The sequence below is a fragment of the Hyperoodon ampullatus genome (assembly GCF_949752795.1).
Source record: "Hyperoodon ampullatus genome assembly, chromosome: 7".
NCBI lineage: Eukaryota > Metazoa > Chordata > Mammalia > Artiodactyla > Ziphiidae > Hyperoodon > Hyperoodon ampullatus.
In genome coordinates this window covers 65,522,672-65,547,214 of record NC_136920.1, presented here as the reverse complement: position 1 = coordinate 65,547,214, position 24,543 = coordinate 65,522,672, and the positions used below count along the sequence as shown (strand labels likewise).

The 24,543-nt window shown below is 37.8% G+C and overlaps 1 protein-coding gene across 6 annotated transcripts in view; it reads left to right on the top strand.

Moving 5' to 3' along the window:
- The window catches only part of SBF2 (SET binding factor 2), a gene marked incomplete at its 3' end in the record, with an annotated part of 467,309 nt that overhangs the window by 34,933 nt on the left and 407,833 nt on the right, over positions 1–24,543 (top strand). The gene's annotated exons all lie outside the window — the stretch shown is intronic.

Below are 24,543 nucleotides of genomic sequence, written 5' to 3'. Positions count from 1 at the left end.
ACAGAACGTAAGTGTACAATTTAAGTTTTAACAGACAGATACACCCTTGTAATGTAAATCCCAATCAAGACCTTGAATCTTAACTTGGACAGGCTTCTAGCATGGTTATTTCAATGTTCGTAATTCTAGGATCAAGCTAGGATTTAATGAAGCATTAATGAACTGCTGTTCTATTTCATGTAAGACTCTTAGGTGCTTTTGAGATATCAACTCATGTAAAAAAATAAAAAGACTTTACAATTATATCTCCATAAAACTGGAAGAAAAAACCAAAAACAACAACAACAGCAAAAGACTTTAATTTTTAGAGCAGTTTTATTTAGGTTTATGGCAAATTGAGGGGAAAGTACAGAGTTGCCATATACCCTCTACCCCGGTGTGTACAGCCTTCCCCACTATCAACATCCTGCACCAGAGTGGGACATTTTTTACAGTTGATGAACCTACATTGACACATTATCATCACCCTAAATCTATAGTTTACATTAGGGTTCACTCTTGGTGTTGTACATTCTGTGGGTTTTCACATTATGTCATCGTACAGAATAGTTTCACTGCCCTGAAAATCCTTTATGTTCCACCTATTCATCCCTCCCTCTCTCCTGAACTCTTGGCAACCACTAATCTTTTTACAGTCTCCATAGTTTTGCCTTTTCCAGAATGTCATATAGTTGAAATCATACCATATGTAGCCTTTTCACATTGGTGTCTTTCACTTAGTAATATGCACGTAAGGTACCTCCGTGTCTCTTCCTAGCTTGATAGTTCATACTGTTTTAGCACTGAATATTATTTGTCTGGATGTGCCACAGTTTATTTTATTTTTCTATTTTTTATTTTTTTGCGGTATGCGGGCTTCTCACTGTTGTGGCCTCTCCCGCTGCGGAGCACAGGCTCCGGACGGGCAGGCTCAGCGGCCATGGCTCACGGGCCCAGCCGCTCCGCGGCATGTGGGATCCTCCCGGACCGGGATACGAACCTGTGCCGCCTGCATCGGCAGGCGGACCCCCAACCACTACGCCACCAGGGAAGCCCGCCACATTTTATTAATCCCTTCACTTACTGAAGGACATACTGGTTGCTTCCGAGTTTTCAGCAATCATGAATAAAGCTACTCCAAACATCCATGTGCAGGTTTTGGTGTGGACATGTTTTCAGCTTCTTTCGATAAATACCATGGAGCACAATTGCTGAATTGTATGGTAACAGTATGTTTAGTTTTGTAAGAAACTGCCACACTGTCTTCCAAAGAGGCTGTACCATTTTTCATTCTTACCAGAAATGAATGAGATTTCCTGTTGTTCCACATTCTTTTTTTTTTTAACATCTTTATTGGAGTATAATTGCTTTATAATGTTGTGTTAGTTTCTGCTGTATAACGAAGTGAATCAGCTATATGTATACATATATCCCCCATCCCCTCCCTCTTGAGCCTCCCTCCCACCCTCCCTATCCCACTCCTCTGGGTGGTCACAAAGCGTTGAGCTGATCTCCCTGTGCTATGCAGCTGCTTTCTACTAACTATCTGTTGTACATTTGGTAGTGTATATATGTCAGTGTTACTCTCTCACTTCATCCCAGCTTGCCTTCCCCCCCACCCCCGTCCCACGTCTTCAAGTCCATTCTCTACCTCCGCGTCTTTATTCCTGTCCTGCCCCTAGGTTCATCAGAACCATTTTTTTTTTTTAAAGATTCCATATATATGTGTTAGAATACGGTGTTTGTTTTTCTCTTTCTCACTTAATTTACTTTGTTTTACAGACTCTAGGTCCATCCACCTCACTACAAATAACTCAATTTCGTTTATTTTTATGGTTGAGTAATATTCCATTGTATATATATATGCCACATCTTCTTTATCCATGTTCCACATTCTTACCAGCATTTAATGTTGTCAGTGTTTTGGATTTTGGCCATTCTAATAGGTGTGTAATGGTATCTTATTATTTTAATTTACAATTCCTGATTGAAATATGGTATTGAATGTCTTTTCATATGCTTACATGCTTCCTCTGTATGTCTTCTTTGGAAAGCTGTCTGTTTAGATCTTTTACCCATTTATTTTTTAATTTTTAAAATTTTTAATTTTTTAAAATTTATTTTATTTTTAGCTGCGTTGGGTCTTTGTTGCTGTGTGCGGGCTTTCTCTAGCTGTGGCGAGCAGGGGCTGCTCTTCATTGCGGTGCATGGGCTTCTCATAGCAGTGGCTTCTCTTGTTACGGAGCACAGGCTCTAGGTGCACGGGCTTCAGTAGTTGTGGCACATGGGCTCGGTAGTTGTGGCTCGTAGGCTCTAGAGCGCAGGCTCAGTAGTTGTGGTGCACAGGCTTAGTTGCTCTGCGGCATGTGGGATCTTCCCGGACCAGGGCTCGAACCATGTCCCCTGCATTGGCAGGCGGATTCTTAACCACTGCGTCACTGGGGAAGTCCCAAGATCTTTTACCCATTTTTAACTTATTGGATTGTTCATTTTCTTACTGTTGATTTTTAAGAGTTTTAAAAAATATTTTGGATAACAGTCCTTTATCAGATACACTGTTTGCAAATATTATTTATTTACTTATTTTATTGAAGTATAGTTGATTTATGTTGTGTTAATTTCTGCTGTACAGCAAAGTGATTCAGTTATATATATATATACATTATTTTAAAATATTTTTTTCCGTTATGGTTTATCATAGGATATTGAATACAGTTCCCTGTGCTGTACAGTAGGACCTTGTTGTTTATCCATTCTATATATAATAGCTTACATCTGCAAACCCCAGCCTCCCATTCCATCCCTCCTCCAACTCCCTCCCCCTTGGCAACCACAAGCCTGTTTTCTATGCCCCTGAGTCTGTTTCTGTTTCATAGATAGGTTCATTTGTGTCATATTTTAGATTCCACGTTTAACTGATATCATATGATATTTGTCTTTCTCTTTCTGACTTATTTCACTTAGTATGATAATCTCTAGTTGCATCCATGTTTCTGCGAATGGCATTATTTTGTTCTTTTTTATGGCTGAGTAGGTATTCCATTGTATATATGTACCACATCTTCTTTATCCATTCATTTGTTGATGAACATGTCGGTTGCTTCCATGTCTTGGCTATTGTGAATACTGCTGCTGTGAATATAGGGGTGCATGTATCTTTTTGAATTATAGTTTTGTCTGGATATATGCCCAGGAGTGGGATTGCTGGATCATATGGTAATTCTATTTTTAGTTTTCTGAGGAACCTCAATACTGGTTTCCACAGTGGCTGCACCAATTTACATTCCAGCCAACAGTGTAGGAGAGTTCCCTTTTCTCACACCCTCTCCAGGATTTGTTATCTGTAGACTTTTTAATGATGGCCATTCTGACTGGTGTGAGGTGGTACCTCATTGTAGTTTTGATTTGCATTTCTCTAATGATTAGCAGTGTTGGGCATCTTTTTATGTGCCTATTGGCCATCTGTATGTCTTCTTTGGAGAAATGTCTATTTAGGTCTCCTTTGCAAATATTTTTTCCCAGTCTGTGGCTTGTCTTCTCATTCCTTTGAATCAACTCACTTTTTAGAAGGGGAACCTGAAAAAGATTGAAGCTTAACAAAAGTTCTGATATTAGAGGATTGTTTATAATTTTATAATTTGAGGTAGGTCTTTAGATAAAAAACGTTACAAGCACCACTTACATATTCAGAGCCACTTAAGATTTTTACTGATTTTGAGAAATATGTATCAGTTACATTAACCTGTGTGTTATTTAAAAAAGAAAAACACTTTAGTTACCCTGCATCGTCCACTTAATAAAATTCCTCCATCATCTTGCTTCAGCCCCTCTTTCCAGTTTTTATTTCTTGTTTTCCTTTATACATATATAATGCACCAGCCAAACTGAACCACTCTGTATTCCCCACAGACCTCAGAGTCAGGGCCTGCTTGTCCTGTGTCCTTCTCTTCTCTATTCAAAATTCTCTATCCTTTATTTATTTATTTTGGCTGTGCTGTGCGGCTTGTGGGATCTTAGTCCTCTGACTTATGGTTTGAACCCACGCCCTCAGCAGTGAAAGTGTAGAGTCCTAACCACTGGATTGCCAGGGAATTCCCAAAATTCTCTATCCTTTAATTCCAGTACCACCTTTTCCATAATGCCTTAGGGAAGACTATGAATCAGACCTAAGAATATAATACAAAATTTGGAAAACTTACTATGTAAAGATGTTTATTGCAGCATTGTTTATAGCAGCTAAATACTGGAGCCAGTAATCTTCAGCAGCCATGGAATGATTATAATTAAAAATGTTTCTGGAGCATATAGAAACATGGAAAGATGCTTATGGTATAGTTGGGAAAAAAGTGAAAATCTAAAATCATACATGCAAAATAATTACAGCTCTGAAACACACCCAAATGAAGAGAGTTGAAAGGGGGAAGTACATCGAAATAAGTTGTGTTAGAGTGGTCGAATTGTGTTTTTTCCCCTCTTCATTTTATAAATTTTATGTAATATAAGCAAAATTAAATAATAAGTTGCTGTGGTAAATATTTGTGCATTTTAGTTTACCGTTTAAAGGATTGATCGAAGTGGTGTTAGGAAAACCCCAAAATGAAGTACATAAAGTGCTGAATATTGAGTAGCTGCATTGAAAGGGTTTGTAATGTTTTACAGTTAGCTATAAAAGAGTTATGTACTTTGAGTGACAAGGAGAGCTGAGAGGCATCTGAATTTGATGTTTGGATAGTGTGGAGTTGGTGAAATTTTAATTTTCTAGCGTCTGGCTCTTTGAAGAAGATAAGACATTATAAAAAAAATCATGAGGTATTGCCTGTGAGAAAGAAGGTAAAATAAGATGGGAGTACTGATGAATGCAGATACTGAAAGGACGTAAAGAAGGGCAAGGACAGCCACATAAACAAAGATGAATATAAATGAGAGGCACTGGACTATAAACATAGTGTGGAGAAGGCCAAAGTTTGTAATGAAGCTTGTAACAAATGCTTAAGTCCATAAAAAGCTTTTACAATTGTTTTAGGAGCAGTATCAACAAAGAAAGAAAGAATAGTCCTGCTGTTTGGTACTGAGGTGTTATATTAATAGATTGTCAGAGAAAGCAGAGCGTTTCTATTCCCATTTGGCTTTGCTCTCCTCTTTCAAGATGAATTGTCTTTAGATTGAGGAGGATAAAAAGGTTGTTGTTCTTTTATAATTAGTTTTCAAATATATCTGTTATGTAAGATTTCCATGTTTGTTGTAGATAAATTTAAAAAAACAGACCAATATGGGGAGAAAAACGCCACCCATATTTATGTCACTCAGATATAATTCTTGTTGATATTTTGTCGTGCACCCTCTCAGAATTATTTTCTGCATAATGTATATATGCAATATATTTTTATAAAAAGAGATAAAACTATTATTCAGTAGTTTCTTCTTTTTCTCAGAACTTAATTTTCCCAGAAGTACGCTCTAAAGTTTTCCACGTCAGTACATGTAGACTGCACCATCTCTTAAAAAACTTTTAATGAAATTACAGCATGCATAAACAAATTACACAAACTACACAGCTCAGTAAATACTCCCCCAAATGAACACACCCATGTAACCACCACTCAGTTCAAGAAACAGACCATTATCAGTACCCCAGAAGCCCTCATTATGCTCCATTCCAATCAATAACCCTTCCTCCTCTCTAAAGATACACTTCTGATTTATAATTCCATAGGTTACTCTTGCTTGTGTTTGAACTTCCTATGAATGGAGGAATACAGTAAGTATCCTTTTGTGTCTTTCTTCTTTTCACTCAGCATTGTGTTTGAGATGCATCCATGTTATGTGTACTGTGTTCTGTTTTTGTTATTGTGTAGTATTCCATTTTATGAACAAACTGTAATGCATTTATCGATTCTACTGTTGGTAGGCTTTGAGTTGTTTGTAGTTTATTTTGTTTACTGCCGTATGTACATAGTGCCTAGTTTTGTGCTTGGCACATAGGAGACGTTCAGTGTTTGTTGAATTTAAGAATGAAATGTTTCAGTTTTCTTGACAGTTACTATTGAATTTTCTCTGAATTATCAAAGGCTAATAATATAAATAGATACTTTTATCCTCTTCCTGCTAGTGTAAGGACTTTAAAACACTTTAACTGCATTTATTTCTACTGACTTGTGTGCTGCTGTTGTAGTTTAATTCTATTTAAAATTTAAATGCTATAGGAAATTGTAGCTGTTGTTTAAACAGTCATTCATTTAAGTTTACTTACATATTTAATCAGTTACTTTTTTTCCCCTTCCTGGTTCTTTAAGGATTCTATCTGGCAAAATATTTCTTCTGCCTTAATTAAGCACACTTTATTTATAATAGCCCCAAACTGGAAACAATGTAAATGTCCATTAATAGATTAATGTATAAGCAAATTGAGATATATTTATACAGTTGAATAGTGCTTAGCAATAAAAAGGAACAAAATATTGATATACAGAACCATATGAATGAGTCTCAAAATAATTATGCTGACTTTTCTGTGTGTAATTCTGAGAATTCTCTGTGTTTGTTTGAAAGAAGTTTTGCTTGAAAGAAGTTTTTGCAGGGAATAGAATTCTAAGTTGGCAGTTGTTATCATTCAGTTTGAGGATGTGTTTCTATTGTGTTCTGGCTCCTATTGTTTCTGTTGAAGTTAGCCTAAAGTCTAATTTTTCTTTCCTATTTTAAAAAAAAATAAATTTATTTTATTTATTTAATTTTGTCTGCGTTGCGTCTTCGTTGCTGCGAATGGGCTTTTTCTAGTTGCGGCGAGCAGGGGCTACTCTTCATTGCGGTGCACGGGCTTCTCATTGCGGTGGCTTCTCTTGTTGTGGAACATGGGCTCTAGGCGCGCGGGCTTCAGTAGTTGTGGCACGTGGGCTTAGTAGTCATGGCTCGTGGGCTCTAGAGCGCAGGCTCAGCAGTTGTGGTGCATGGGAGTAGCTGCTTCGCGGCATGTGGGATCTTCCCGGACCAGGGCTCAAACCCGTGTCCCCTGCATTGGCAGGTGGACTCTTAACCACTGTGCCACTGGGGTAGCCCTAATTTTTCTTTCCTTGAAGATAATCTGATTTCCACCCTTTGGCTGCTTTATGCATTTTTTTCCCCTTTTTGAACTCAGACTGATTTTCTTTGTACTTATTTGCTTGAGTTTCATAGGGCTTAGTCAGTCTCTATCATGATGTTTTAAAATCAGTTTTCAAAAATTTTAAGCCATTTTCACTTTGAATGCTCTTGTGTCCCATTTTCTTTCTCCTTTTGGAATTCCAAATACATGTATATTTACTTTCCCACTGTATCCCCTCTGTCTTTTGCTCCCCAACTTTTGTTTTTGATACATTCCATCCTTTTGTCTCTTTGTGTTCTGCATGTTTTCTTCTGACCTACATTCTGAGCTGCTGTTAATCCCACCCATTGAATTCTTAATTTTGGTTAATTGTGTGCTTCAATATTAGATTATTTACTTTGTTCTTTTGTAAAAAAAGATATCAAGTTCTTTGATGATTTATTACTCTTATTTCTTTGAACATATTAAGCATGTTGTTTTAGGTTTATTGAGATATAATTGATGTAAAATAAACTGCGCATATTTAAAATGTGCAGTGTTATGAGTTTTGATATGTTTATACTGGTGAAACCATCACCATGATCAACATAATGAACATATCCATTACTCCCCAATATTTCTTTATGTGCCTTTGTAATCCTTGCTTCCTACTCCTTTCTCCCTTATTACTTCCCATCCCTAAGTAACCACTCATCTGCTTCTGGCACTGTAGATTACTTGCATATTTGGAAATTTATATAAATGCACAACATGTACTTTTTGTGCGAGCTTCTTTCACTCAGTATGATTATCTTGATATTCATCCACGTGGTTGTGTGGATCAAATAGTTTCTTTTTATTGCTGAGTAATATTCTATTGTATGGCTCTTTGACAAATTGGCAAAATTGAGATTTGTTGATTCATTCATCCATCGAAAGACATTTAGGTTGTTTTCAGTTTTGGGCTATTACAAATAAAGTTGCTAGGAACATTCTTATAGAAGTTTATGCATGGGTATGGCTTGGGTATTTTGCAGTCTGTTTCTAATAATGCTATTTTCTGGATTCCTGTGGGAGCTTTATTGTTGCTTTAAAAACACACTTTCCTTTTATGCCTAGTCATATTTGATTGAGCGTTGGATATTAGAAATAGAAAAGTTACAGAAGTAACTGAAGGTTTAGGATGAAGATTTATGTTTGTTTCTGGCAGGTGGCTAGGGGCACTAGTGATTCTGTATCACCTTAATCCAGTTTTAAGTACTGAGATGATTTGAGGTGGGACTGTAATCCCAAGGATAGTCAGTTTATTTTAGGCTTCCTAGGGAGTAGCCTTTCAGTGTTTGGACTCCAAATACTACAGGGTTTTAACTATACTTCTTTTCTTGGTGGACTCTGGACTCCAGTATTTGTTCTCTATCTCTACGTACCTGTCAAAAGCTCTGCTTATCTTCTAAATCTTCAGCTGGATTTGCAGAATTGTGCTAGGGGAAAAGTGGCCCAAAATGCTGATCTTACCTCTAGGTTTTCTTCTTTTCCTTCTGGATCTGTGTCCTGTAATTTTTTTTTTTTCTGTCTTGCTTACTCTAATGCCTATGATCAGATGATTTTAACGTTTTTCAGCTTTTCTAATTGTTTGCATTGGGAACGTTGGTCTAAATTACAGACTACACATTACTAGAAAGGAAGGTCACTGTTTAAATTGAACCTTTTTTTCAAATATTCATTAATTATTTTATTTTTTTATTTTAATTTTTTTTAACATCTTTACTGGAGTATAATTGCTCTACAATGGTGTGTTAGTTTTTGCTGTATAACAAAGTGAATCGGCTATACGTATACATATATCTCCATATCCCCTCCCTCTTGCGTCTCCCTTCCACCTTCCCTATCCCACCCCTCTAGGTGGACACAAAGCACCGAGCTGATCTCCCTGTACTATGTGGCTGCTTCCCACTAGCTATTTTACATTTGGTAGTGTATATATGTCCGTGCCACTCTCTCACTTCATGCCTGCTTACCCTTCCCCCTCCCTGTGTCCTCAAGTCCATTCTCTACGTATTCCTGTCCTGCCCCAGGTTTTCAGAACTTTTTTTTTTTTTTTTAGATTCCATACATATGTGTTAGCATACGGTATTTGTTTTTCTCTTTCTGACTTACTTCACTCTGTAGGACAGACTCTAGGTCCATCCATCTCACTACAAATAACTCAATTTCATTTCTTTCTGTGGCTGAGTAATATTCCATTGTATTTATGTGCCACATCTTCTTTATCCATTCATCTGTCGATGGACACTTAGGTTGCTTCCATGTTCTGGCTATTGTAAATAGAGCTGCAATGAACATTGTGGTACATGACTCTTTGAATTATGGTTTTCTCAGGGTATATGCCCAGCAGTAGATTGCTGGGTTGTGTGGTAGTTCTATTTTTAGTTTTTTAAGGAACCTCCATACTGTTCTCCATAGTGGCCGTATCAATTTTACATTCCCACTAACAGTGCGAGAGGGTTCTCTTCTCTCCATACCCTCTCCAGCATTTATTGTTTGTAGATTTTTTGATGGTGGCCATTCTGACTGGTGTGAGGTGATACCTCATTGTAGTTTTTATTTGTATTTCTCTAATGATTAGTGATGTTGAGCATTCTTTCATGTGTTTGTTGACAATCTGTATATCCTCTTTGGAGAAATGTCTATTTGGGTCTTCTGCCCATTTTTGGATTGGGTTGTTTGTTTTTTTGATATTGAGCTACATGAGCTGCTTGTAAATTTTGGAGATTAATCCTTTGTCAGTTGCTTGATTTGCAAATATTTTCTCCCATTCTGAGGGTTGTCTTTTCGTCTTGTTTATGGTTTCCTTTGCTGTGCAAAAGCTTTTAAGTTTCATTTGTTTATTTTTGTTTTTATTTCCATTTCTCTAGGAGGTAGGTCAAAAAGGATCTTGCTGTGATTTATGTCATACAGTATTCTGCCTGTGTTTTCCTCTTAAGAGTTTGATAGTTTCTGGCCTTACATTTAGGTCTTTAATCCATTTTGAGTTTATTTTTGTGTATGGTGTTAAGGAGTGTTCTAATTTCATTCTTTTACATGTAGCTGTCCAGTTTTACCAGCACCACTTATTGAAGATGCTGTCTTTTCTCCATTGTATATTCTTGCCTCCTTTATCAAAAATAAGGTGACCATATGTGTGTGGGTTTATCTCTGGGCTTTCTATCCTGTTCCATTGATCTATATTTCTGTTTTTGTGCCTGTACCATACTCTTGATTACTGTAGCTTTGTAGTGTAGTCTGAAGTCAGGGAGTCTGATTCCTCCAGCTCCGTTTTTCTTTCTCAAGATTGCTTTGGCTATTCGGGGTCTTTTGTGTTTCCATACAAATTGTGAAATTTTTTGTTCTAGTTCTGTGAAAAATGCCATTGGTAGTTTGATAGGGATTGCATTGAATCTGTAGATTGCTTTGGGTAGTATAGTCCTTTTCACAATGTTGATTCTTCCAATCAAAGAACATGGCATATCTCTCCATCTGTTTGTATCATCTTTAATTTCTTTCATCAGTGTCTTATAGTTTTCTGCATACAGGTCTTTTGTCTCCTTAGGGAGGTTTATTCCTAGGTATTTTATTCTTTTTTGTTGCAGTGGTAAATGAGAGTGTTTCCTTAATTTCTCTTTCAGATTTTTCATCATTAATGTATAGGAATGCGTGAGGTTTCTGTACATTAATTTTGTATCCTGCTACTTTACCAAATTCATTGATTAGTCCTAGTAGTTTTCTGGTAGCATCTTTAGGATTCTCTATGTATAGTATCATGTCATCTGCAAACAGTGACAGTTTTACTTCTTTTCTGATTCGGATTCCTTTTATTTCTTTTTTCTTCTCTGATTGCTGTGGCTAAAACTTCCAAAACTATGTTGAATAATAATAGTGAGAGTGGGCAACCTTGTCTTGTTCCTGATCTTAGTGGAAATGGTTTCATTTTTTCATCATTGAGAACAGTGTTGGCTGTGGATTTGTCCTATATGGCCTTTATTATGTTGAGGTAAGTTCCCTTTGTGCCTACTTTCTAGAGAATTTTTTGTCATAAATGGGTGTTGAATTTTGTCAAAAGCTTTTTCTGCATCTATTGAGATGATCATATGGTTTTCATCCTTCAGTTTGTTAATATGGTTTTTCACATTGATTCATTTGCGTATATTGAAGAATCCTTGCATTCCAGGAATAAACCCCACTTGATCATGGTGTATGATCCTTTTAATGTGCTGTTGGATTCTGTTTGCTACTATTTTGCTGAGGATTTTTGCATCTATGTTCATCAGTGATATTGGCCTGTAGTTTTCTTTTTTCGTGACATCTTTGTCTGGTTTTGGTGTCAGGGTGATGGTGGCCTTTCTCAGTTGGCTTTTAACAAATGTTCCTTGTTCACATGGCTGAGACTCTTTCAAAGTTGGATCATGGTGAGACTTGCCTGGCCCTATCCTGCTTCCTTTAATCTTTCACAGGCATTGTTCTCCAGTACATCTCTTGCACTCCTGTCTCCATCTTAGCATCTTCTTCCAAAGGACCCAACAGATACAGTTATTTAATACTGATATAGCATTATTATTCATCAAATATCCAAATATAAAACTATAATATTAGCACCTCAAAAGAAACATTTATTTCTCTAATTTATATATCCCTTTGGATTCTTCTACAGGTAATTATAGGATGAGATTTAGAAAATATTACTCTACAACATTATGAAAACAAGTGACACTCTTTACTGGTTAAAGGGTTTATTTTTTGTATCAAAATAATGAATGAATCTTCAGGGAGAAAAAAGATTGTTATAAAATATTAAAAACAAATATACTGAAGACTTTTATCATTTTATTTGGGATGTTAGTTGAGGTAGTTGTTTTTACCCCTGCAAATGTTTTACTCTGACACCAAGGATGTGTTTTTTCTGAGCCAATTTCTAAGCTAGTGTCCTAGCTTGATTAATTTTCTGCACAGCAGTTAACTCTATACAAAGTCTGAGCCAGCTCAGTGGGGAGCTCTAGAGCAAAGATTGCTTCTTAGAGGAGTCCCATGTTAGGTAGAAATGGCCACGTCCTATTATCCCAACCATGCACAGTCATTGGTTGGGGTATTTCTGTGAAGATTGTGGTTTTGGCTAGAAAGCTGTGGCAGAGCCTGAAGGCTCTAATAGCTATTTACCTTCCCTACAGGTGTATTTTATGTTCTTTCTTGAAAGGAGATCTGAGCAGCTCATCTCCTTGGCTGCCATACTAATCATTGTTTTCTTTTTTTTTTTTAAAAGAGAATTATCATAGGTTGTTCAAAATAATACAGAATTTTGGGGGTAAAATTTTTTTTTTTTGGTTAGGGAAAAATTTATTTTTCCTTAGCCTCTTAACACCAATAGGCTAAGGAAAAATAAATGGATACTTTTTAGTTTAGAAACTCTTAAAAATTAGTGGTATAGATAAGATTATAAATTAGGGATTACTCAGAATAAGAGCATCTGAACAATGGTATGGCAGTAGAAAGATTTTTTTTTTTTTAGGGGGAGGTTTGGCTCCATAGTTCTTCTTATGCTTTAAGATAAGGACAAAATAATTCTTCCTATACAGTTGTAATGAAGATTAGGACATAAAGCTTATCACATATGTGAAAGAAGTCTTGTCAAAATATGATAAAAATGGAGAGAATTGATAGAAAGGACATGGTAACTACTTTAAAAGGGAAAATTAAAGAGCTCAATTTGTACATCAGCATGAGAGTTTCGAGGAGAAGACATGGTAAACAGAAAATATCTACAAAATAGAAATAGAGTTACAGATGTAGAAAACAAACTTACGGTAACCAGGGAGTAAGGGGGGAGGGATAATTTGGGAGATAGGGATTGACATATACATCCTACTATATATAAAATAGATAACTAATAAGGACCTATTGTATAGCACAGGGAATTCTACTCAGTAGTCTGTAATGGCCTATAATGGGAAAAGAGTCTAAAAAAGAGTGGAGGGCTTCCCTGGTGGCACACTGGTTGAGAATCCGCCTGCCAATGCAGGGGACACGGGTTTGAGCCCTGGTCTGGGAAGATCCCACATGCCGCGGAGCAACTAAGCCCATGCGCCACAACTACTGAGAGCCCGCAAGCCACAACTACTGAGCCCATGTGCCACAACTACTGAAGCCCACGTGCCTAGAGCCCATGCTCTGCAACAAGAGAAGCCACTGCAATGAGAAGCCTACGCACTGCAACGAAGAGTAACGCCTGCTCACTGCAACTAGAGAAAGCCTGTGCGCAGCAACAAAGACCCAATGAAGCCAAAAATAAATAAATTTATGAAAAATAAATAAATAAAAAAGAGTGGGCATATGTATATGTATAACTGATTTACTTTGCTGTACACCTGAAACTAGCACAACATTGTAAATCAACTATAGTCCAATAAAAATAAAAAAAAAAGTTTTAGTGTATGGCCAGTTAGCTCCTATGATAGCAAATACTGGTTTAGGTTTGACATATGCAAATAAATAAATGTGATACATTACACTAATATAATGAAAGATAGAAGTCATTTGATCATCTCAATAGATACAGGAAAAGCATTTGACAACATATAACATCCTTTCATAATATATACCCTAAACAGATTGGATGTAGACGGGACATAATAACGACCATTTTTGACAAATCCACAGCTAACATTGTACTCAACAGAGAAAACTGAAAGTGTTTCTTAAAAAAGAAAAAACAAACAAAAAATCGGGACCTCCCTGGTGGTCCAGTGGCTAGGACTCCACGCTCCCAATGCAGGGGGCCCGGATTTGATCCCTGGTCAGGGAACTGGATCCCACATGCCACAACTAAGAGTTTGCATGCCGCAACTGAAGATCCCTCATGCCGCAAATAAGACCCTGCACGTGGCAATGAAGATCCCACATGCCGCAAATAAGACGCAGTTCAGGCAAACAAACAAACAAATAAATCTGTGTTTTGGACATCTATGATAATAAATAAAGATATATGCTATTCTTAATAGCTGTATACTCTGTCTTTTCAGAAAATAACTTGTGCCTACCATTACTGGACCCTGACTGATATGTGAATATACTATAATTTAAACAATTTACTAGTACCAAATAACCAAATGATATGTAGGTCATTTAAATTTAAATTCAATATTACCTGACAGTGTTGCAGCCTACGGGCTTACACATGTCTCCTGACTGCTTATTTCTGTTGTATAAAGTTTTAGAAATGAAAATCCTTGTTTAAAAAGCATGCACATTTTAAAAACTTCTGAAACATATTACCAATTGACCTCTATAAATTTTGCCAATTTACACTTCTGGTAACAAGGTATATGAATGATTTTTTTCCCCTTTAAATCCCTTCATCAGCTCAGGGTATTGTCAGTTTAACTTTTGCCAATCTGATAAATAATGAATGGTATCATATTTTAATTTACTACAGATGCTGCAAGTGTCTGAGTCTAGAATGATGAAATGTTCCTGGGAAGTAGTAAGAATAGCTTCCCTTGGGATAGTTAGAAATTAACTACACAGATTATTTTAAGAACTTCTGTGGTAGGGTGAATTAAAGATGGCTTTTAATAGAATTAAAGAAATAAAAGCAAAAAACCAGCTTTCTCCTTTTTTTAAAAAAAATGATGTAGTCAGTCATTGTCATCTGGTTCTCCTGTGGAGATAATAAAGGAAATATATACACAACAATTACTAGGAAATAGATTTCTATTTATAATAGCACAAGTACAACCTCTATGACTTCTCTTTAGGGACAGAGAGTACTTCTTATTTAGGACTTAGATGTTTACTATTTTCTTAAGAACATTCTTATACTACTTAGACAACTGCTTTCTTGATAAGATATTGGGTTTTCAAAATGCTACATCTGCTTAAAAGGTCTTTTTCATTTTTCTGGCGTAATTTAATAGTCCACTTAGGTTTTTTCTTTATAGAAGGAGAAATGTTTTTACTTTTATTAATTTAAATTGTTAAATATTATCAGTTATATTCTCACATTGGTGGTTTTTTAAAAATAAATAAATTTATTTATTTATTTTTTGCTGTGTTGGGTCTTCGTTGCTGCACGCGGGCTTCCTCTAGTTGCAGCGAGTGGGGGCTGTTCTTCGTTGCAGTGTGTGGGCTTCTCGTTGCGGTGGCTTCTCTTGTTGCAGAGTACAGGCTCTGGGCATGCGGACTTCAGTAGTTGTGGCACGCGGGCTCAGTAGTTGTGGCTCGCGGGCTCTAGAGTGCAGGCTCAGTAGATGTGGCGCACATGCTTAGTTGCTCCGCGGCATGTGGGATCTTCCCTGACCAGGGATCGAACCTCTGTCACCTGCACTGGCAGACAGAGTCTTAACCACTGCGCCACCAGGGAAGTCCACACATTGGTGTATTTTAAAGATATGCTCCTGATGTGGATGAGTTTGGAATATTGCCAATGATTTTATATATATATATATATATATATATATATAATTTAAAGTATTTTTCATCCTGATTTGAGTAACACAGATTCTCAGGGACAGTAAAGGAAATATTTTATATTCTCTTTATTTTAATAAAAATTTTGCATGAGGGCTTCCCTGGTGGTGCAGTGGTTAAGAATCCGTCTGCCAATGCAGGGGACACAGGTTCGAGCCCTGGTCCGGGAAGATCCCACATGCCACGGAGCAACTAAGCCTGTGCGCCACAACTACTGAGCCTGCGCTCTAGAGCCTGCGAGCCACAACTACTGAGCCCGTGTGCCACAGCTACTGAAGCCCGTGCACCTAGAGCCTGTACTCCGCAACAAGAGAACCACCGCAATGAGAAGCCCAGGTTCCGCAAGGAAGAGTAGCCCCCGCTCGCCGCAACTAGAGAAAGCCCGCATAAAGCAATGAAGACCCAACGCAGCCAATAAATAAATAAATAAATAAATTTAATTTTAAAAATTTGCATGAACATTTATTTGTCAAGCCAGTCTCCTCATGTTTCCCTATCCCAATATGGTAAACTAAGATGTCAAGTAAACTATTTGAAGTGAAGCAATAACGAGATGTGTGAATACTTGAGCCTGTTTTTGGCTTTCAGTTAATTAAAAAAAAATTATTAAGCATCCTCAGTATTCCTGTTGTATTAGCTATCAGGTGTCCTGGCAAACCGTGCAGATGTGGTCCCTGTTTTCATGGAACTATAGTCCTGTATAGGGGTCTCAGACAGTAAAAAGCAATGTAAAGGAAAGCAAAACAAAACAAAGACACCATAATTCTGATTTGTGACAAATGTTATGAGGGGAAAAAAATAGTGCAGCATTAGAGAATAATGTGGAGACATGTTTTTGACAAGGTGCTCAGGAGAAGCACTTTGAAGAGGTGACATAGAAACTTAACCTGTAAAGGATCAGAAGGAGTTAGCCATTTAAATAGCTGGGTATCTTAGTTCAGGCTGCTATAACAAAGTACCATAGACTGGTTGGCATGTAAACAACAGAAATTTATTTCTCAGTTCTGCAGGCAGGAAGTCCAAGATCAGGATGCCAGCATTGTTGGGTTCTGGTGTGATGGCCGCCTTCTAGGTTGCAGACTACCATCTTCTCATTGTACCCTCATATGGTAGAAAGAGGGTGAGAGAGCTTTCTGGGGTCTTTATAAGGACATAAATCCACTCTGCCCTCATGACCAAATTTTCTCCCAAGGATCCTCATTCCTAATGCTATCACATTGAGGACTAGGATTTCAATGTATGAATTTTAGTGGGGGGGGTACTCGATTATTCAGTCCATTGCACTAGGGTTAGACAGGGTAGGGGGAGTAAGCCAGTTTGAGGGAACAGTCTGTACAAAGAACTTTATAAAAGAACTTGATGTGTTCAAGGAATTGAGAGGAGGACTTCTATCACTGAAATATAATGGGTGAAGCTGAGACTAGAATGGGATGAATGAGGCTGTAGAAATAGGGGCTATATCACACAGATCTTGGACGCTTAGTAAGGAGTTTAGGTTTTTATTCTAAATGCAGTGGGGCATCAGTGGAGGAGAGTGACATAATCCATGATTTGTGGCTGTTGTGAGAATAATAGAAGGGCAAGAGGGAAAATAGCAATCCACGTAAGGAATGATGATGGCATGAGTAGAGGCAATAAAAATTGAGAGAAGTGGATGGATTCAAGATATATTTAGGAGGTAGAAATGACAGGATATATCGAGGAGTTGAATGTGGGACAGGGAGGAAACAACTGATGTCCCATGTTTCTAGCTTGTTAGATTTTATAGTCAGTGAGTTAATAAAAATATTCAACAGTGTATGCCTACTGTATTACTTTTTATTTACATTCCTAGTTTCATAAAATGGCTAAAACTTTCAAATATACAGTTTGGGAGAGGTGTCTTAGTCTGTTTGGGATGCTTTAACGAAAATACTGTAGACTGGGGTGGTTATAAACAACAGTAATTTATTTCTCATAGTTCTGGAGGCTGGGAAGTCCAAGATCAGGGTGCTGGCAGATTGTCTGGTGAGGGCCTGCTTCCTGGTTCATAGACAGCCATCTTCCTGCATGGCAGAAGGGGCAAGGGAGCTCTCTGGGGTCTCTTCTGTAATGGCACTAATCCTATTCATAAGGCCTCCACCACCATGACCTAATCACCTCTCAAAGGCTCACCTCCTAATACCATCATATTGGGGGTTAGGATTTCAACGTGTGAATTTTGGGGGACACAAACATTCAGTCTAAAGCAGGAGGTAAAGAGACTTCATGGGAATTCCCTGGTGGTGCAGTGTTAAGGACTCAGCGCTTTCACTGCTGTGGCCGGGGTTCAGTCACTGGTCGGGGGAACTAAAATCCTACAAGCTGTGTGGTGCGGCCAAAAAAAAAAAAAAAAAAAAGAGAGAGACTTCATAACTGGCATATAGAGGATTACTGATAAAACATCCCTGAAAATATAGCATAAATTAATAATAAAAATTATTTATACACAAGGTTAATGAAATGTTTATTGCCTAAAGGACATTGTTTATCCTAGGTATGTGTTAAATATTTGTTGAATTAACAAATGCATTTCAAGCCATTTCCAGTGCCCTTCATACTTTCTGAAGATCTGAGTTTCCATCTAGTATCATTTTCCTTCAGCCTAAAGAAATTCTTTTAGCATTTTGTGTGCCAGTCTGCTGGCCCTGAGACTTTCTTTCTTTTTTCCCCTACATCTTTTTTTCTCTCTATTCAAATTCTGTAATTTTATTGGTCTATTTTCAAGTGTACTAGATTTTTCTCTGTCATTTTCATTTTGCTGTTAAGTTCGTCCAGTGAATTTTTCGGTGTAGGATATCTGTTGGTTATTATTTTTAATTTTTTTTGCGGTACGCGGGCCTCTCACTGTTTTGGCCTCTCCTGTTGCGGAGCACAGGCTCCGGACACACAGGCTCAGCGGCCATGGCTCTGGGGCCCAGCCGCTCCGCGGCATGTGGGATCTTCCCGGACTGGGGCACGAACCCGTGTCCCCTGCATCGGCAGGCGGACTCCCAACCACTGTGCCACCAGGGAAGCCCCTGTTGGTTATTTTTTAATTTTGTTTTGGCCTGTTAAGCTTTCTTTTCATTTGTTATGATAAAAATTTTCTCTGCGTCGTTGAGCATAGTTGTAATACTTGTTTGAAAATCTTGTCTACTAATTCTAACATCTGAGCAATCTTTTACTTAGTCTCAGTTCTTTATCTTTTCTCTTGAAAATGGGTCACCTTTTCCTGATTGTGTTGTCTGTGAAGGAAGTTTGGATTGTATCCTGGACATTGTACACATGAAGTTGTGGAGACTCTTGAATTCTGTTATATTCCTTTAAACACTGTTGATGCTTTTGTTTAGAAGGCAGTTAACATGATTGGACTCAAACTCTAAGCTCTATCTCTTGGATGGTAGTCTTAATTTAGTTCTTTTATCCTTAGCTGGGCTTCCTATGGTTTACTTCTTGCAAATGTGGTTCAGAGGTCAGCTAGAAACTTGGATAGAGTTTGTACCTAGATTTTGTATCTCTCCCTTTCTGGCTGTCTTCATTCTGAGATTCCTCTTACTTTTCAGCATTCATGGTGTCCCTGAACTGTCTTCTGGTTCTTCAAGATAGGAAGGTTGTGAGGTTTATATTGGAGTTTTAGGAACCCCTGTGGTACTGACTGGACTTGTCGTAGGAAAAAAAAGTGAGAAATTCACCTGTACTGCTCTATTCCAAGTATTGACTCCCCTCTAATTTAATATGCCTTCTTTTGGTTACTCTTCAGTGCCTTTAGGTAGTTATTTTTGTATTTCGTTCCCCAATTACAGTCGTTATCTGATTTGGTAGGCACTTACTCAGCGATACCAGAAGCAGAATTCTCCCTTGTTCCTTTTTGTGTGTGGGGGGAAATTGCTTTTATGATTATATTCCCTATTATAGATACCAGCTTTTAGAAATATCACGTTTAATTAGTTAAGGAATTGTTATTTTGAATATTGTCTTGTAAATTGCCTGACTCAAAGAGAGAAGTCACAGTTCCTGATCTTGAGACAACATTCTAGTGGTAAAGAGAAAATAGTAATATAAGTGAAAGGAGACATGATAGGATAAACAGAGGGGTAGAATACTATGAAGAGCACAGAGAAAGGGAACCTTAACCTGGTTTGGTGGGGAAGAGAGGAGATGCAAAAAGACTTTCTGGAGCATGTGATTTCTGTGTTGTATCTATGAGAAATAAGGGTATGCCAGCTGAAGAAGAGAATAAGGGGCTTCTAAGGAAGAAGAGAGAAGCCCATAAATAAATACGTGGGGGCCTAAGAATGAATGACCCTTTAGAAGAATTGCAAGTAGTTTTGGTGTAGCCAGAGTTACGAGGTGTATATGGGGATGTGTGAAAATATGAGGCCAGAGAGATTGGGCTAGAGCCAGGTCATTAAGGGCCTTGAATGTCATGCCAAGGACTTTGGACTTTATACGTAGAGGGAACACATTGATATTTTAAATGTGGGTGTGACATAATCAAATTTGCATGCTAAGGGCTTCCCTGGTGGCGCAGTGGTTATGAATCCGCCTGCCAGTGCAGGGGACACGGGTTCGACCCCTGGCCCAGGAAGATCCCACATGCCGCGGAGCAACTAAGCCCGTGTGCCACAACTACTGAGCCCGTGCGCCCAGAACCCAGGCTCCCCAACAACAGAAGCCACCGCAGTGAGAAGCCCGCACACTGCAACGCAGAGTACCCCTACTCACTGCAACTAGAGAAAGCTCGCACACAGCAACAGACCCAACGCAGCCAAAAATAAAAACAAACAAATTAATTAATTAATTTTAAAAAAGTTTGCATACTAGAATGATTGTTTTGTATCAGTGTACAGAATGAGGAGAAAAGGGAGAGAAGGATACCAATTAAGGCAAGAAATTTTGAAGGCCTAAGGGAGTGGTGGTAGAGAGGAGGGAATTAAAATGAGAATTTAGGAGTAGAAGCAGTGGGTGTTGGTAACACATTTGTTGTATTTGTTGTGTTAATGAACAAGAAGTCTAGAATGTTTAGAAGTTATTCTTCCTCTCAGAGGTTGTTATAAAATAGAGCAACATCTCTCTAGGGCTCAGAGATTTTGTTTGCTCATAAATATTATGAGGAAGCAACGGCACAATTTGGCCTCTGGTAGAGGCATCGTGGTCTCTGACTTGTAGCAGTGAGTGTTTTGTGGTTTCATAGCGATGATACTTGTGGAGTAATTAATAGAAAAAACTATTCAAAGTTGTCAGTGGTCATTTTGTTTTTTATTTCCTTGAGTATGTAATCACAGATTTTACTACTTATTTCCCATATTGTATGCACTAGTAAATGTTGTATTTTTAGTTGGTTGTTTTTGTTTCGTTTTTCAAACAAAACAGTTAAACTGAAGAATATAAAGTAAAAAGTCTCCCTTACTTCATCCACCCTCATTCCTGCTTCCTTTGAAGTAATACCTCTTTTCAGTTTGTTTTTGTTTTGTTGGTGGACACATAGAGGAATGAATATGTTGAACAACTTTATACAGCATCTGTTGATTCTCAAATATGAAAGATGTGGGATTTAATAAACCTAATAACTAACTTATCCTTCTGCCTCCTCATATTTGTTATGTTAATATTGTTAGTCTAGAGGGTACTTTATTACTTTAAATACTATGAGTAAACTTACGTTTCTTGAATTATCAAATGTATAATGTCTGCTGATGACTTACTATGAAAGGAAACTAATATGCTTTCTACGTGTCTTTAGTTGCTGTATTTTTTTTTAAATTAATCAATTAATTTATTTTTGGCTGTGTTGGGTCTTCATTGCTGCGCACGGGCTTTCTGTAGTTGCGGCGAGCGGGGCCTACTCTCCGCTGCAGTGCACGGGCTTCTCTTTGCTGTGGCTTTTCTTGTTGCGGAGCACAGGCTCTAGGTGCGCGGGCTTCAGTAATTGTAGTGTATGGGCTTAGTTGCTCTGCGGCATGTGGGATCTTCCCAGACTAGGGCTCGAACCCGTGTCCCCGGCATCGGCAGGCAGATTCATAACCACTGTGCCACCAGGGAAGTCCCAGTTCCTGTATTGTTTGTTGTGACTTTTTAGAATACTCATTTAGACATTAATTTATTTACAAGTTTAAATATTTGCTTTTTGCTAAGGTGAATTGTCTCTTATCTCTTAGCTTTCTGCTTTTTAATCCTTTTATACGTTATTCTGAGTTAATTATTCTTCCACATTTCTTTTTTTTTTGACTGCAATTTACACTTATTTATTTATTTATTTTTTATGGAAGTATAGTTGAATTACATCTTCCACATTTCTTAAGTTGTTTAACTCTGTTTGGACACTATATGATAAGGATTAGAGTAATGTATAATAGGAAAATTACTCAGTTCCATTAGAGGAATTAGGAGAGCAGGATGGGAGAATCATGCTTATGGTCTTCAAACAGCTAAAAAGCTGTCATGTTAAAGAAGGAATAGAAATACTCTTTGAATCTGGTGACATCAGGTGGTGAGAATACTTGGAGAAGATTTTGACTCAGTGTAAAAAGAACAATGTTTTAAGATAGTTTAGACATTTCCAGTAGGGTGATATAATCTCTCAGCCCTCTTTTATTTATTTATTTATTTAAAATGTTTTATTATTTTTTAATAACCACTTTTTATTGAATATAATTTACAGTCTTGTGTTAGTGGCAGGTGTACAGCAAAGTGATTTAGTTATACATATATCTATCTATTCTTTTTCAGATTCTTTTCCATTATAGGTTATTACAAGACATTGAATATAGTTCCCTGTGCTATATAGTAGGTCCTCGCTGTTTATCTGTTTTATACATAGTAGTGTGTATATGTTAATTCCAGACTCCTAATTTATCCCCTCTGCTGACCCCCACTATAAGCATATTATAACCATGTTTGTTTTCTATGTCTGTGAGTCTGTTATTTATTAGCACCCTTTTAGCATCATTCTTTTCCTTTCCTAGTTAGAATTCCATAGCTATTCACTTCAACTTAAAAAAAATATTTATTTATTTATTTATTTCGGTTGTGCTGGGTCTTAGTTGCGGCAGGTGGGCTCCTTAGTTGTGGCTCGGTGGCTCTTTGGTTGAAGCATGTGGGCTCTTTAGTTGTGGCAGGCAGACTGCTTAGTTGTGGCTCACCGGCTCCTTAGATGTAGCACATGGGCTCCTTATTTGTGGCATCTGAACTCTTAGTTTGTGGCATGCATGTGGGATCTAGTTCTCTGACCGGGATTGAACCCGGGCCCCCTGCATTGCGAGCGCAGAGTCTTAACCACTGCACCACCAGGGAAGTCCCATATTCACTTCAACTTTAGTCTAACTTGCCCTCAGCTTTTCTGTTCTCCTGATTGTCTCAATCTAACATTGAATGAGCCTCACAATTCATTTTTTCTCTTATGTTTTAGAACTACTAAGTCCTGTTGGAGATCACATAACCATTTGACTGCCCCCCCCACCTAAATATTTAGAATGAGATATTATGGAAGTGCAGAAAAGGAACACTTAACTTGGGACACAAGGTGCCAGGAAATATTTCTAAAAGGAAATGACACTTGAACTTAATCCTGTAAAATGTGTAAGAATTAACTTGGTGATGGGAGAAAAGGAGAGTTTCTGGCAGAAGGGACAGTATATTCAAAGGCAGATAGATGAGTTTGAATGGATCCGACTTGTTTGGGCTGCTTTATGAATAGGCTGTTGAAACTAGAGTCTCCATAAGGATATGGATGAGAGTTAGGTAAGGCTCAGATTGTTAGGAATTTGACCATTATCCTGAATGTGGTGGTAAGTCAGTTAATTGGAGTGACACAGTGTACAAAACGCTGGCAGCATGGAAGAAAATGGTTTGGAGTAAGCAACAGTTAACTCAGGGAGAACAGTTAGGAAGCTATTGCAGTAGTCCATGCAAGAAATGATGAGGACCTAAAACAAAACCATTGTAGTGGACGTGGGAGAATGTTGCAGTTCAAAATTGTAAGAGGTATATGCTTGTTACTGATACAGGGGATTGTTCCTATAAGATATCATTTACCTTAGTCTGGAATCTAGTTTTCAGTAATGCAGGCTCAGGAAACTGCATTATTGATAGGTTAAAATTCAATATGCCTCTTGGAGAATACCACTTTTAAAAATGACAGTGTAGAAATGTAAGTTTCAGAATGAGTGTACTTAATAGTCTTCCTGACCAGTACATTCTCTCCCTGTAGGCTACTCTGTTTCTGGACATGATTTAGGTTCCACCCTTCATATACACTTTGATTTGGAACTGAATCAGGTGGAGATAGAGGTGGGGGGTGGGCTTGAATTTTGCTGGCATAGATTGTGAGGGAGATAGACTTGTTCTGAGTTAGCAGTTTGTGGGGGTGGTTTCCTAATTTAGTGGGTGTCTTTCTATTTCTGCAGCTTCTGCAGCAGCTTCCTTGTTTGCCAGCTTCCTGTACTGATGGTGACAGCTTTCCTGATTGTGGCTGAGGCAGAATGTTATATGGGTTAGGAGTTTCTGGAATCTCAGTTACTCTAGAGCCTGTCTCTCCATTTTTCTAGTGATTTTGTGAACATCTGATTCTCTTTTTTCGAATTTTTGAATTTTATTTATTTTTTTATACAGCAGGTTCTTATTAGTTATCCATTTTATACACATCAGTGTATACATGTCAATCCCAATCTCCCAGTTCATCACACCACCACCCCCCCACCCGCCACTTTCCCCCCTTGGTGTCCATATGTTTGTTCACTACATCTGTGTCTCAATTTCTGCCCTGCAAACCGGTTCATCAGTACCATTTTTCTAGGTTCCACATATATGCGTTAATATACGATATTTGTTTTTCTCTTTCTGACTTACTTCACTCTGTATGACAGTCTCTAGATCCATCCACGTCTCTACAAATAACTCAGTTTCATTCCTTTTTATGGCTGAGTAATATCCTATTGTATATATGTACCACATCTTCTTTATCCATTTGTCTGAACCGAAATTGGGTCAAAGTCTAATCCAGTAAGTTGTTG